Genomic DNA, 12777 nt, shown 5'->3' with positions numbered 1-12777 from the left:
CAGGCAGGATCAGACCAGGACTCCTTGAGATAAGAGGACTTCACAGTTCAAAGATGGCATGGTCGTGATGAGGCTGATAGTCATCACACCGATCAGTCAAAGGATAAAGAAGACAACAACCCACAAGGAGGAAAAGACTGCCCGGGACATATCGAAAAGCCTCCGCTGCACCCCGGCAAGCAGCGTAGTAGGAGAGAGCATGATTCCTGGAAGGATCTAAGGGATCTTATCACCAACAAGAGGAGGATCATCCTGGTCGAAGGGCGAAATCTGAATCGCCCTGTCGGTCAAGTAGAAATACTTAACGACAGTGCACCAGATGGTAATGCTTGACCAGGCGGTCAAGACCTTGGAACTTCGTCAGTAGCACCAGCCATCCAAGCCCAGCTTGACGTTCTAGCAGCTACAATGTAAGGTTTGTCAAAACGACCTTCCGAGATGGATGCGATAGACCACCGGGGTGGCAGCCCATTTTGTGCTCGGATTAGAGCAGCCCTGCCACCGGAAAAATATAAAGCACCAGTTTTGCCAGTATATACAGAAAAGGCAGATCCTATCAGACATGTTGGGAAATTCGAGGACCAGATGGAATTGCTCGGAGTAAGTGACGATTATCGATGTACAGTTTTCTCGACTACATTGTTAGATACAGCCCAGGAATGGTATTGGAAGTTTAAGCCGAACTCCATTACCGCTTGGGAAGCATTCAGGAAGGAGTTTTGTAGACAATTTAACACTTCCCGGACTCCACTAGTTTATGCCAACCACTTGGTAGATATCAAACAAGGAAAAGATGAGTCTTTAAAGAATTATATACAGAGATTCATGAGAGAAGCCAATAGAGCAACTGCTGTAGGAGACGAGGGGAAGATGGTTGCCATATCCGCTGGGATAACTTATCGGAGCCCTTTGTGGGATAGTATACATAGAAATCCAATTTCAACACTTCAACAATTTCTTGACCGAGAAGACAAGTATATGAAATTGGATGATACAATCGAGAAAGAGGAGAATGGCATAAACAATCCGGGCAGATCAACTGACCCTCCTAAGAATGGTAAAAAGAAATGTGGAAATGACGGGTCTAACCACCATGAGGAAAAGAAAGCAAAGTTGAGTTCAAGCGAAAAACCAACCAAGTATGCGCCTCAATTCACTAATTACACCACTCTCTCGGCCACCCGAGCAGAAATATATCTTGCTAGTCATGAAAAGGTTTCCTACAAGAAACCTCCACCCATCAGGAAAGAGATGAGGAAGACAGACATGAATAAGTTTTGTCGTTTCCATGGAGATTATGGTCATGACACAAATGAATGCAATCACCTCAAGGACGAGATAGAATTTCTTCTCCGATCGGGCAAGTTGAGAAAGTACCAGGCAGAGGCACCCCAAGGAGAAGGAGGCAGCAGCAATCCTGGGTTCAAACGACAGAGATCTCCACCCTTGCAACCCGGGCCTGTGGACTTTACCTTAGACACTATATGTGGAGGTCCCCACTTGGCTGAGGATAGCAATAAAGCAAGGGAGAGGTATGCCGAGACACTTCGACATGAGCGGGAGTGCTAGGATCAGAAACCACTGAAGCGGTGAGCTTCGGAGGATATATAATCACTAAATACCGCTTTCAAAGTGGTAGTTTAATTTCAAGTTGTTTAACTTGTTATTTAAATTTGGTTTATGAGCTGGTTATTTGCTGACCAATCAGCTATTTTTGAACAATTTTGTTGTTTAAGACTCGTTATTAGATACGTATTGTCCTTTTTTAACTTACGAGTAATAAAAGAGATTACGCGCAGCGTGGTCGATTCTTGCTACAAATGTGCATGTGTGTTAATTATCCGAGCAGTGTTCAACTGGTCGGTAAAAATTGGACAGTGTTCAACTAGTCGATACATTTGAGCAGTGTGCAACTGCTCTTATATTTTCCATATATTCTATGTGTTTCACGAGTAATTAACTGCTCGAACAGATTCGGTCAAGTAGCAAGTGACTAAGAGTCTTTCAACCCTCGATCACTTGGGGGGCACATGGGGTATACTGGTATATAATTTAATACAGGCAATAAGAGCACGAGTAAACATATTTGTTTTTAGGCTGACTTGTAAAATTTTGAAGTCAAAAAAGGCCATTAAGCTAACTTGTTTGACAAAGCTTAAGTAACTTGGAATTTTTCAATATTTCAAAATAGAAGCAAATATTCATTTGACAATAAACATTATGCTCATAAAATGTTAGAGCAATAAGAGTGTGAGAAAGTATATTTAGCAGGGACTTATGAAATGTCTAGAATTTCTAAGTTAGAAAACTAAGTACTCATGCAAAAATATAAGGCATACATCAGAGTGACTTTACTATTCACAAAAAACTTATAACTTTTTAAGTCTAAAAAGACTTAGAATGATTCAAGTTAGCAAAGAAAACTAAAGTATAAATGCCAACAGCTCGGCTGTACGAGAAAAATATCAAAGTTGCTAAGCAACAATTGTCTTCACAAGAAAAAAGAGTAAACTACTGGCCAGGTACAAAGTTTAGCTGATCAGGTGCAAAGTTTTCCTGGTCGGGAGAGCAGATACAACTTCCCTGGTCGGCTGAGCATATATCACTGGTCGAGTAGGAAACTCTGTTGTTGAGCATGACTAACAATGATGAGTCCCTGGAGTGAATCAAACAAACACGAACAAATGAATGCAAAGTAAATACTACATAGTGGAAAAATGTTTTTGAGAAGAGAAGTCAATTTTCCCCAAGATTGATTGTGAGAAATCAATCTCTCAAAATATTTTTGAGAGATTCGAACAAGGTGTTTTGATGGTGTTTCGAGGGATAAGTTTTAGGCATGTGCTTAAATAGCTATGCCATATGCTTGATCGGTTGGGTGATGGCCGAGCGGATGCCAAGTGTGCCTGAGTAGGCCCGCACACGCGTCCGAAGGCTGGTGTCTGAGAAGCTGGGGCAGGGTCTGAGCGGGTGCGGGCTGTGTCCGAGCGGCTGAGGCTGCATCCGAGTGGGTGTAGGCTGCGTCCGAGCGGCTGGGGCTGCGTCCGAGCGGCTGGGTCTGCGTCCGAGCGGGTGTGGGCTGTGTCCGAGCAGCTGGGGCTGCGTCCGAGAGGGTGTGGGCTACGTCCGAGCGACTGGAGCTGTGTCCGAGTGGGTGTGGGTTGCGTCCGAGCGGCTGGGGCTGCGCCCGAACAGCCTGGAGTGCGCATCCAAGGAGCTACTGTCTGCGTGTCCGAGGGGCTGGCATTTGTGCATCCGAGGGGCCTAGCGTATCCGCAGAATTATGGTTCGTGTGTCCGAAGAGTCAGGCGTCATAGGAGATGCTGGCTGGCCATCTGAGGAGCTTGTCATCCGAGGAGCTGGATTGGTGTGTCCGGGAAGTACGGGCATGAATCCGAGTAGTCTAAATAGCAAAAAGTGGCCAAGGTTATGGGTTTGATGGGCTAAAAGGGGAACCTATTTTCTTAATTTTGAACTATGCAAACAAGATCAACAAGTTGAATTTCAAGGGTTCAACAAACTTCAAGAAAACATCAATGGTTATCCTATACCCATGAGCCCGAAAGAGCAATGGAAATGGGAAACTGATAACTACCATTTTTATGGACAGAAAAGTTAAGTCGTGGGTTTACTAAAAAAGTGAAGGTTACTGACCGGATGGGAGCTTTTGGATGACCTCAAAAATATTTTGCTACAAAAAAAGTTTATCATACGAGTAAATCATATAATAAACTTGGGGGGCTGATGTTATCCTCAAAATTTCAGTTCGATGACGTGGCAATCAGAAGTGACAAGTGTTAGAAAAATATTGTTTTGCCTCAATGGAAATGATTATAATATTACAACTCTATGCAATAATATTACAAATAAATATAGATTGATTAAATAAGGTTACAACTTTATAACTGAAAAATACAAATAAACTAAAGAAAGGGAGAAGATGATGATGAAGAAAAGAATAGTGAGAATACAACTCTAAGCAAAAGATTACAAGTAAAATAAAGTGTTTAGACCAAATGAAAAGATTACAACTCTTAAACAAAATATACAAGTAAATAGAACAAGAGAATAAGAAGAAAAGCAATAGAATAAAAAGAAGAACAGGAACACAATCAAACTCTCACTTACACAACCTAAGTGAAGAGGATTGGGGATCGCCAACTTGAACAAGGTTTAAAACCTTTGTCCAAAAGCTTATTTCCCCCTAACTCAAGCACTAAGGGATCTCTCTCAGATATTGGAAAATCTTTCTGGAATTATCAAGCCTCAATGTGTTTCTAGCCAAGTGCTCTAGTGGAAAGAAAAGTTGTGTCTTACAAGTGAGCTATAGGCTCCTATTTATAAAGTTTAGAGACACCCTTTGAATTTCAAATTCCACCAACCCCCATGGCTTTTACCAATGTTTAATTAGATTAATATGGAATTAAAAAAGAGATTTAGGAGTTATTTGTTGTTTTTCCAAACGGTTCCAAACCCTCCCAAATGATTTTGTAACTCCCAAAACACATTATTAGGGTTAAAATCATATCTCTAACATCCATATCACATATGGCTTTATGAAATTCATCTCAATATTGTGTAACAACAATTTTACACAATAAAGGGTAATATTTGGAAGTTACAAATTTGTAACACCAAATATGTTACATTATTTGGATATATCTCATATATCTAAATATTGTAACTCTCTATTATATGTTACAATATGTGACACACTTTGTCACATTTATTTAATCTAAAACATTATATTATAATATAATATAATTATTAAATAATATAACATTCCCTCACAAGATTAAATAGTTATCTATTGTAACTCTTATTTAATCAATCATTATATTTTGAAATATAACATATCGCCCACTTGATTAAATAAGAACTCTCTCTTATAGGAGTCATTGCATTAGTGCATAAAGTAAAGTGTTTTTCAACTTGAACTTTACTATAGTGTAATTATCACAAAATTTGTCAAAAATTAGGTTGCACTAGGCATTGAACCATCTTTTCATGATGACAAATCGGTGATAACACACACACCTTTGTGATGTTCACTTGAGACCTCTATGTCTTGCTTTGCACCGTTAATGGCCATGTGCACTTTCCATTCATCGACGTTCTTGAGAATACTCCCTATTCTCATGAGATGCGGCACCACCCCTAGGTCCATATAGGTAGAATTTTTACAGTATTTTGTTACCAAAAATACTTGTCTTTACAAGACTGAACTCTATTAAAAAACCTTTCGATTTTAACCCTCCACTTGGTAACACACAAGTACTCAATATCTCAGATGGGACTTGTTTTGAGTACAACTAATATTCACTTGATTGACTTGTTATTACCTATTGAACCTAACACTAGTTGAATAACTAGTGTTAAGATAGGTTACCATCAATCATGAATCTCTTTAGGGAGTTTAAGTCCCATCCCTCGAGATGATGCAGCCACTAAATCCCTCGTTAGTGGCTTAGTGAAAGGATCCGCCAGATTTTCACTTGTTCTCACATAGGATATTGAGATGACTCCTCTTTGAATCAATTCTCTTACATATCCATGTCTTAGACTAATGTGTATAGGCTTCCCATTATACACGCTGCTGTATGCTCTAGCCAATGTCGCTTGGCTATCACAATGTATCGATATAGTAGATACATTATCTCTGATTAGGGGAATCTCTATCAATAGATCCCTTAACCATTCGGCCTCTTTGCTGGTAGCAGCTAGAGCTATGAACTCTGCTTCCATAGTGGAATGAGATATACAGGTTTGTTTCTTGGAACCCCAAGAAATTGCACCTCCACCAAGTGTAAATACCCAACCAGTTGTGGACAAGTTTTCCCCAAGATTGGATATCCATCTTGCATCTGTAAATCCTTCTAAAATCGAAGGAAATTTGGAGTAGTGAAGGCTTAGTCCTTTGGTTTTCTTAAGATAACCTAGGACTCTTCCAATTGCCTTCCAGTGATCCACACTTGGATTACTTGTAAACCTACTAAGATTACTTACCGCAAATGCTATATCAGGTCTAGTACACTGGGCAGCGTACATTAGACTCCCTATAGCACTAGCGTACTCCAATTGAGCCACTGCTCTTCCTTCATTCTTCTCTAGTTTTACACTATGATCGAATGGAATATTGGCATCTTTAACCTTGAGATGGTTAAATTTGTTCAATACTTTCTCAACATAGTGGGCTTGCCCTAACGCAAAACCCCCACTATGTTTCTTTACTTTGATACTGAGTATGGTATCAACTTCTCCAAGATTTTTCATCTTGAAGGTTGATGATAGAAACCTCTTCATTTCATCTATCCCTTTCATGCTATTACTTAGAATAAGCATGTCATCCACATATAAGCAAACAATGATCACATATCCCTTACAAGTTTTGGAATACAAACACTTGTCTCCATTGTTATGTCTAAACCCATTAGACATGATGGCTTGATCAAATTTCTCATGCCATTGCTTAGGAGCTTGTTTCAATCCATATAAGGATTTTACAAGTATACACACTTTATGTTCATATTTTGGTAGGACAAACCCTTCGGGTTGTTCCATATAGACCTCCTCATTGAGATCACCATTAAGGAATGTCGTTTTGACATCCATTTGATGAACATATAAGTTGTGTATAGAAGCTAGAGCGAACAAGATTCTTATATAAGTTGTTCTTGCAACAGGCGCATAGGTATCGAAATAATCGATACACTCTTTTTGCCTAAACCCTTTAGCTACTAATCTAGCTTTAAAGGTTTGGATAGTGCCGTCAGTGTGGTATTTTCTCCTAAATACCCACTTACATCCAATTGGCTTAGACCCCGGTGGGAGGTCTACCAATTCCCAAGTGTTATTGGAAAGAATGGAATCCATCTCATCATTGATGGCTTCTTTCGAAAATGCACTATCTCTCGATTGCATAGCTTCTCTATAAGTATTAGGATCATCCTCAACGAGAAGTACAATAGGAATTTTCCTAATGACTTCCTCTCTATTTCCTTCTACCATGTAGAATGAAATTCGTTGAGAATCTATCTCATCCACTACTAGACTTTTATGATTTTTAAGCCTTTGAATTCTTCTAGGTTCAAAGGGTTGCTTTGCATCCTTTTGAGAATTCTCCTCTTGAGAATCAACTTTGGATGTAGAAGCTTGAGAATTGTTTTCATATAACAAATTCTCCTTTAGAGATATTGAAGCTTGAGAATTGTTGTCACATAACATGTTCTCAAAGAATTCAACTTCTCTAGATTCAATCACAATATTAGACTCTAAGTCTAATAGCCTATAAGCTTTACTATTGTTGGCATAACAAAAAAAAGCACACTTTATGGCTCTTGAACCTAACTTTGTTCTATTAGGTTCGTTTTTCTTGCAATATGCAAGACACCCCCACACTTTGAAGTACCCTATGTTGGGTTTTCTTCCTTTCCATAACTCATATGGAGATATCTCATTTTTCTTCATTGGTATTCGATTAAGAATGTGACAAGCGGTTAAAAGCGCTTCACCCCATAAGTTGAAGTTCAACTTAGAAAACACCAACATAGAATTTATCATCTCTAGATAAGTCCTATTTTTTCTTTCGTCAACACCATTGTGTTGTGGTGTATAAGGTGCAGTGCACTCATGAATTATACCATTTTCTTCACAAAATGTATTGAATTCATTAGAGAAGTACTCTCCTCCTCTATCACTTCTTAGCACCTTAATCTTTTTATTTAGTTGATTTTCAACTTCTAATTTATACAATTTAAAAGCATCAAAATTCTCATCTTTATGCTTTAAAAGAAACACATAGGTATATCTACTAAAATCATCTATAAAAGTAAGAAAATACCTTTTACCACCTCTAGTTAAAACACCATTTAATTCACAAAGATCACTATGGATTAAATTTAGTAAATTAGATGATCTTTCTACACTAGGAAATGGTTTCTTAATCATTTTTTCCTTAACACATGTTTCACATTTACCATAGTTTTTAATATTGCATGCAATCATACCACATTTTACTACTCTTTTCATGGTAGAAAAACCTATATGCGATAGTCTAAGATGCCACAAAAATAATGAATCATACTCAACAATATAGGCGGTATTAGCATTTTTATTGATAACATTGAAAGTTACATCATTGGTGCACAACTTAACCATACCCTCACAAGAGTACTCGTTTTCCAAAAATACATTTGATTTGGTAAGTATAAGTTTACCGGACTCAAAAACGGCTTTAATGCTCGACTTGCCAAGCAAATCACCACTTACCAAGTTTCTACTCATTTCGGGAACATAAAGTACATTCACTAATGTAACTTTCTTGCCGGAGGTGAAGTAGACTTCAATAGTATCTTTGCCAAGTACCTTGGATTTGCCCTCATTGCCCATTTGAATCGCATGGTTTCCCTTTGTCTCTTCAAAGGTCTTGAGCAATGATTTGTCATAGGTGACACTACAACATTTTTTACCAAATATTACGGCAAAATATTACATAACTTTAGAAGTGCTATTAATACATGCCAAAAAAAATACACGGACACATTATCGGCGCCAAATGAAAAGTAACAGGTGCCAAATGAAATTTTACTTCACAAATAAAAAATGAAGAAGGGTTTTCTCTATTCTCTCTATTCTCTCGTTCTCTCAGTCTGAATCCCTAATCTCTAATCTCTCTCAATCTCTTCCCTCTCTCCCTATTCTCTCGTTCTCTTGTTCTCTATTCTCTGAATCCCTAATCTCTCTCAATCTCTTCCCTCTCTCCCTTAGGCTGAGACCCTTCATCTTTGAGCTTCCAACCCATTCCCCTTCATCTTGTTCTGTCCGAATAGTTGAGCCCAAACGTCATTCATCGCTGATTTTAATGGTAAGGTGACGGCGACGAGGTGTATGCCGTCTGGTCGAGGTAGATATGGCGTCTCAGAATTGGATTTCGGGACGAGAAGGTTTGTTTATGGAGGCGGAGATTCGAATTGGAGGGGTTGTAGGATTACGGTGAGTTCTTCGAATAGGGATGCCAATGGCAGAGGAAGAAGTCAGAGTTCGAGCTCGAGTTCGAGTAACGAGTCTAGCTCGTTTCTTTCTCAGAGCCAAACTTATGCTCTGTTGAAGCACCAAATGGAAGTGGCAGCAAAATCTAAGGTCAGGGTTCGGGGTATTCTCCACTCTTTCTATTAGGATTTTATCGGATGCCAATCAGAGAGTTATGTATTTATATGTTTTGGAAGTTATAGGACTATGAAGAGGCTGGGAGGATTCGCGACTTGTTGAAGTTATTCGAAGAAGAGGAGCCGGTTTTGTGACTGAGAGAGTTATGTATCGGAGCACGGAGAAAAGGCTCCCAATGTTGTTTACAAAGGCAAGGTTGACGATGAATTTTATATTGCTGTGAAGCGTTTCAATAGGTCGGCTTGGCCCGATGCTGGCCAATTTATGTTTCGTGCTCTATTTACTCTGACTCTTATGGAGAAAGAATGTGCGAGTTTTGATGATATTGTTTGGCTGGTTTTGTTGATCCATTGTGCTTGTTTTGGGTTTTCAGAAGGAAGCCAAGACGGTGGGACAGCTGCGCAGTGAGCGCTTGGCAAATTTGATTGGGTGTTGCTGTGAAGGCGATGAGAGACTCCTTGTTGCCGAGTTCAGGCCTAATGAGACTCTCTCTAAGCATCTTTTTCATTGTAAGGTGTCTCCTCCTTTTGTCTGTTTTTCTTTCTTCTCTCCCTCTTTGAGTTGATCTTGCATTCAAATTTGATGGTTACAAGGTATTTGTCGATGGGAAAACATATCAAATTTAACAATATATGAATGAAGATCATCGATTGGTTTTATAATTGGAGAGAGTTTCTTTATTTCTGGTGCACTTTTTGCTCTAATCAAATTATGCCCGCCCCTTTAGGAATTATCTCAATATAATACATACTTTAGGATCTATAAAAGGGAAATGATTTGAGTCTTTTTTTCTTCTTTATTTAAAGGATTCATTTATGCACCATAGGCATATAATTGATTTTAAAGGTTATCTATTTTGAATTGTAGAGGATACCCAGCCTATGAAATGGGCAATGAGAGTCTGGGTGGCTTTGTATCTGGCACAGGCCTTAGAATATTGCAGCAGCAAAGGGTGAGCACTATATCATGATCTTAATGCTTATAGAGTCTTGTTTGATTAAGTACTCTTCCTTTTCACGCTTTCTCTGTTTCCGAATTGTTTTGTGGCTAGGGTGTCTCTGGTAAGCTATTCCTATTTTCTAAAACCCTGAACTTGACAGGATGGTAATCCAAGACTCTCCTGCTTTGGTCTTATGAAGAATAGTAGAGATGGCAAGAGCTATAGTACCAACCTGGCTTTCATCCCTCCGGAATACTTGAGGACAGGTACTAATCATGGTCACAGAGAGTGCAATCTTCATTCTTATAATATAACTTATGTTTACTTTTGCGAATTTCTAAGTAGCTCATAATTGATTTTGTATAATTTGGACAACCAGAACGATGCCTCTCCCACCACATATATAAATTTTTTACAGAATCTTTCAACATATTGCACAAATTTATTCAAATGGAGCAATAATTAGTTATTCATTTTCCCCTACCAGGAAGAGTGACATCAGAAAGTGTGGTTTACAGCTTTGGAACCCTGCTACTTGATTTGCTAAGTGGAAAACACATTCCACCCAGCCATGTAAGCTTTCTTTTCTTTACAAAGCTATATTTAAGGGGGATGGTTACACATTGACTTTCAGGTGAAACTTTTGACCAACGATAGTAGTTCATAATGTTTAAGTTCGCTTATAGTTGCTGCTATTATGTCTTTTACAAAGAATGTAGTGAGACAAATTTCTGAAGAAAAAAAAATGTTTCCTACTTGGATTCTGATTATGATGCGAATTATGGTCATATTATCAAAATAATTTTAAGCTAATGAGATATATCTAATTTCTTAATTTCCTTTCCCAACAGGCACTTGACTTAATACATGGTAAAAATATTTCTATGCTGATGGATTCATGCTTAGTCCCCTGCCCCCTTCGAAAAAGCTTATTCTTTTAGGATTCAAATTATTAGTTTCTACTTCATTATTTCGTTGTGTTTGAAATAGAATAGTAGTTTTTCGATCCAAATTAGTAGTTTTATACAGAGTTATTGTTTTTCTTAATGTAATTTACGTTTTTCTTATTGTTGGTTGTGTCTGTATCTTTTCCCTTTTTCCTTAAGAATGGAGATTTTGAGCTAATAGTGACATCTAAAAGTTTAAAACCGATTCTGGGATTAGGGGAAATCAAGAAGTTTAAAAGATATACAAACTTAAGCTTTTTGCCCTAAAATAACTTTTTTGTTTGTAGTACATGTGCTTTTGGTTCAAAAGTTGGGAAAAGATGACAAATTTAGAGTGAAATGGGAAAAAGCTAGGATGCATTGTAACTTTCATTTATGCCCATATGAAAGGCTTGGACCTGGTATTTTATGTTTCTGTGTGCACTGATACTACTAAACCAATAGTTGGTACTATTGGTTTCACATTAAAGATAGTGTTTTCCCTGCCAGTAAAACAGGCTTTGCTGCTTCTGTTGAAGTGATGTTAAAGTGATGTTTGATTGTTTTCTAATGAATTACTCCTATAATTAGACAGACTTGATAAGCTTCTAACATAAGTGATCAAATTATTTCATCAATGTTAAATATTAAATTTGAAACCTATGATTTTTCAGGGAATCAGGGTTCAAGTGAGGTGTGTGTATATTGAGGGCCGGAGTCAGCCTTCAAAGGGTCGCTATTTCTTTGCATACAGAATACGAATTACCAATAACTCAGAACGCCCTGTCCAACTTCTTAGAAGACATTGGATTATAACCGATGCCCATGGAAAAACTGAGAATGTCTGGTCAGTTATTTCTACCTTTTGATGCCATCTGCTATTAATGTGCATTTTTCAGCTTCTATTTCCAAGTTAATCAAATTGTCTACACCCTTTGAATTGTTGTCATTTTCTAATTGTAGGGGGATTGGTGTTATTGGTGAACCACCATCCATTGTCCAAGCTGCTGCCATTCGTGGGTGTTGTTTCTAATTTTTCTTCTCTGATGTGTTGTAAATCATTAAAGCAGAAAGGCAGAAAGAGACCATGGCTTCTCCTTCTCCTTCTCACCTCACAGCTATCCCACAACACCTCTCAAAACCCTCCCTTTCCCAATGTAAGTAAATCTCTCTCTTTCTCTCTGTATATATAATATATATATACGTATATATATATATGACACTACTAGTACCCTTAAGATGAACTAGTATGAGAAATAACTTAAACCCTTAATTTCATTGCTAAATTTGGTAGTAAACTCGAAGCTAGTCGAGCTCCGTGTGAAGTCGAGTTTGGAAAATGAGAGCAGTGGCACTGAGGATTCTGGTCACTCATCATCAAAACCTCTGAATGTAAGGGCTTCATGCATTTTGGTATCTAGCTAATTATCTCTGTTTATTATCTCTTACTTGCAAATCACTTATGTTTTCTTAAGAACAGGGTCTTAGTAGCTAGCATTGGGACATGTAATTGATTACAAGACTTGCATAATTGTTTCTTTGTGTTTACAGAGAACACTTTGAGGAAAATGGTTTGGAAAAAGATCCAACAAGGAGCTCTCACGATATTTCTCTGACCGGCCTTATCATCAACAAGGTATATTATTTTGACTTCAATGAGGTTATACTGCAAAAAATGGATTTTATGGGTTTGGTAATTGTTTTGATTTAGTTTGAGATTGAGTTTGAAGAAAAATAATACAGTTT

The 12777-nt window shown here is 38.1% G+C and overlaps 1 pseudogene; it reads left to right on the top strand.

The window, feature by feature from the left end:
• Nucleotides 1–8908: 8908 nt before the first annotated feature.
• LOC133832791 (serine/threonine-protein kinase BSK5-like) lies at nt 8909–11046 on the top strand (annotated as a pseudogene).
• The last annotated feature ends 1731 nt before the right edge of the window (nt 11047–12777 follow it).

The sequence above is a fragment of the Humulus lupulus genome, chromosome 4 (assembly GCF_963169125.1).
Source record: "Humulus lupulus chromosome 4, drHumLupu1.1, whole genome shotgun sequence".
NCBI lineage: Eukaryota > Viridiplantae > Streptophyta > Magnoliopsida > Rosales > Cannabaceae > Humulus > Humulus lupulus.
The sequence above is the reverse complement of the archived record's forward strand: the minus strand, read 5'-3'. Positions and strand labels throughout refer to the sequence as shown.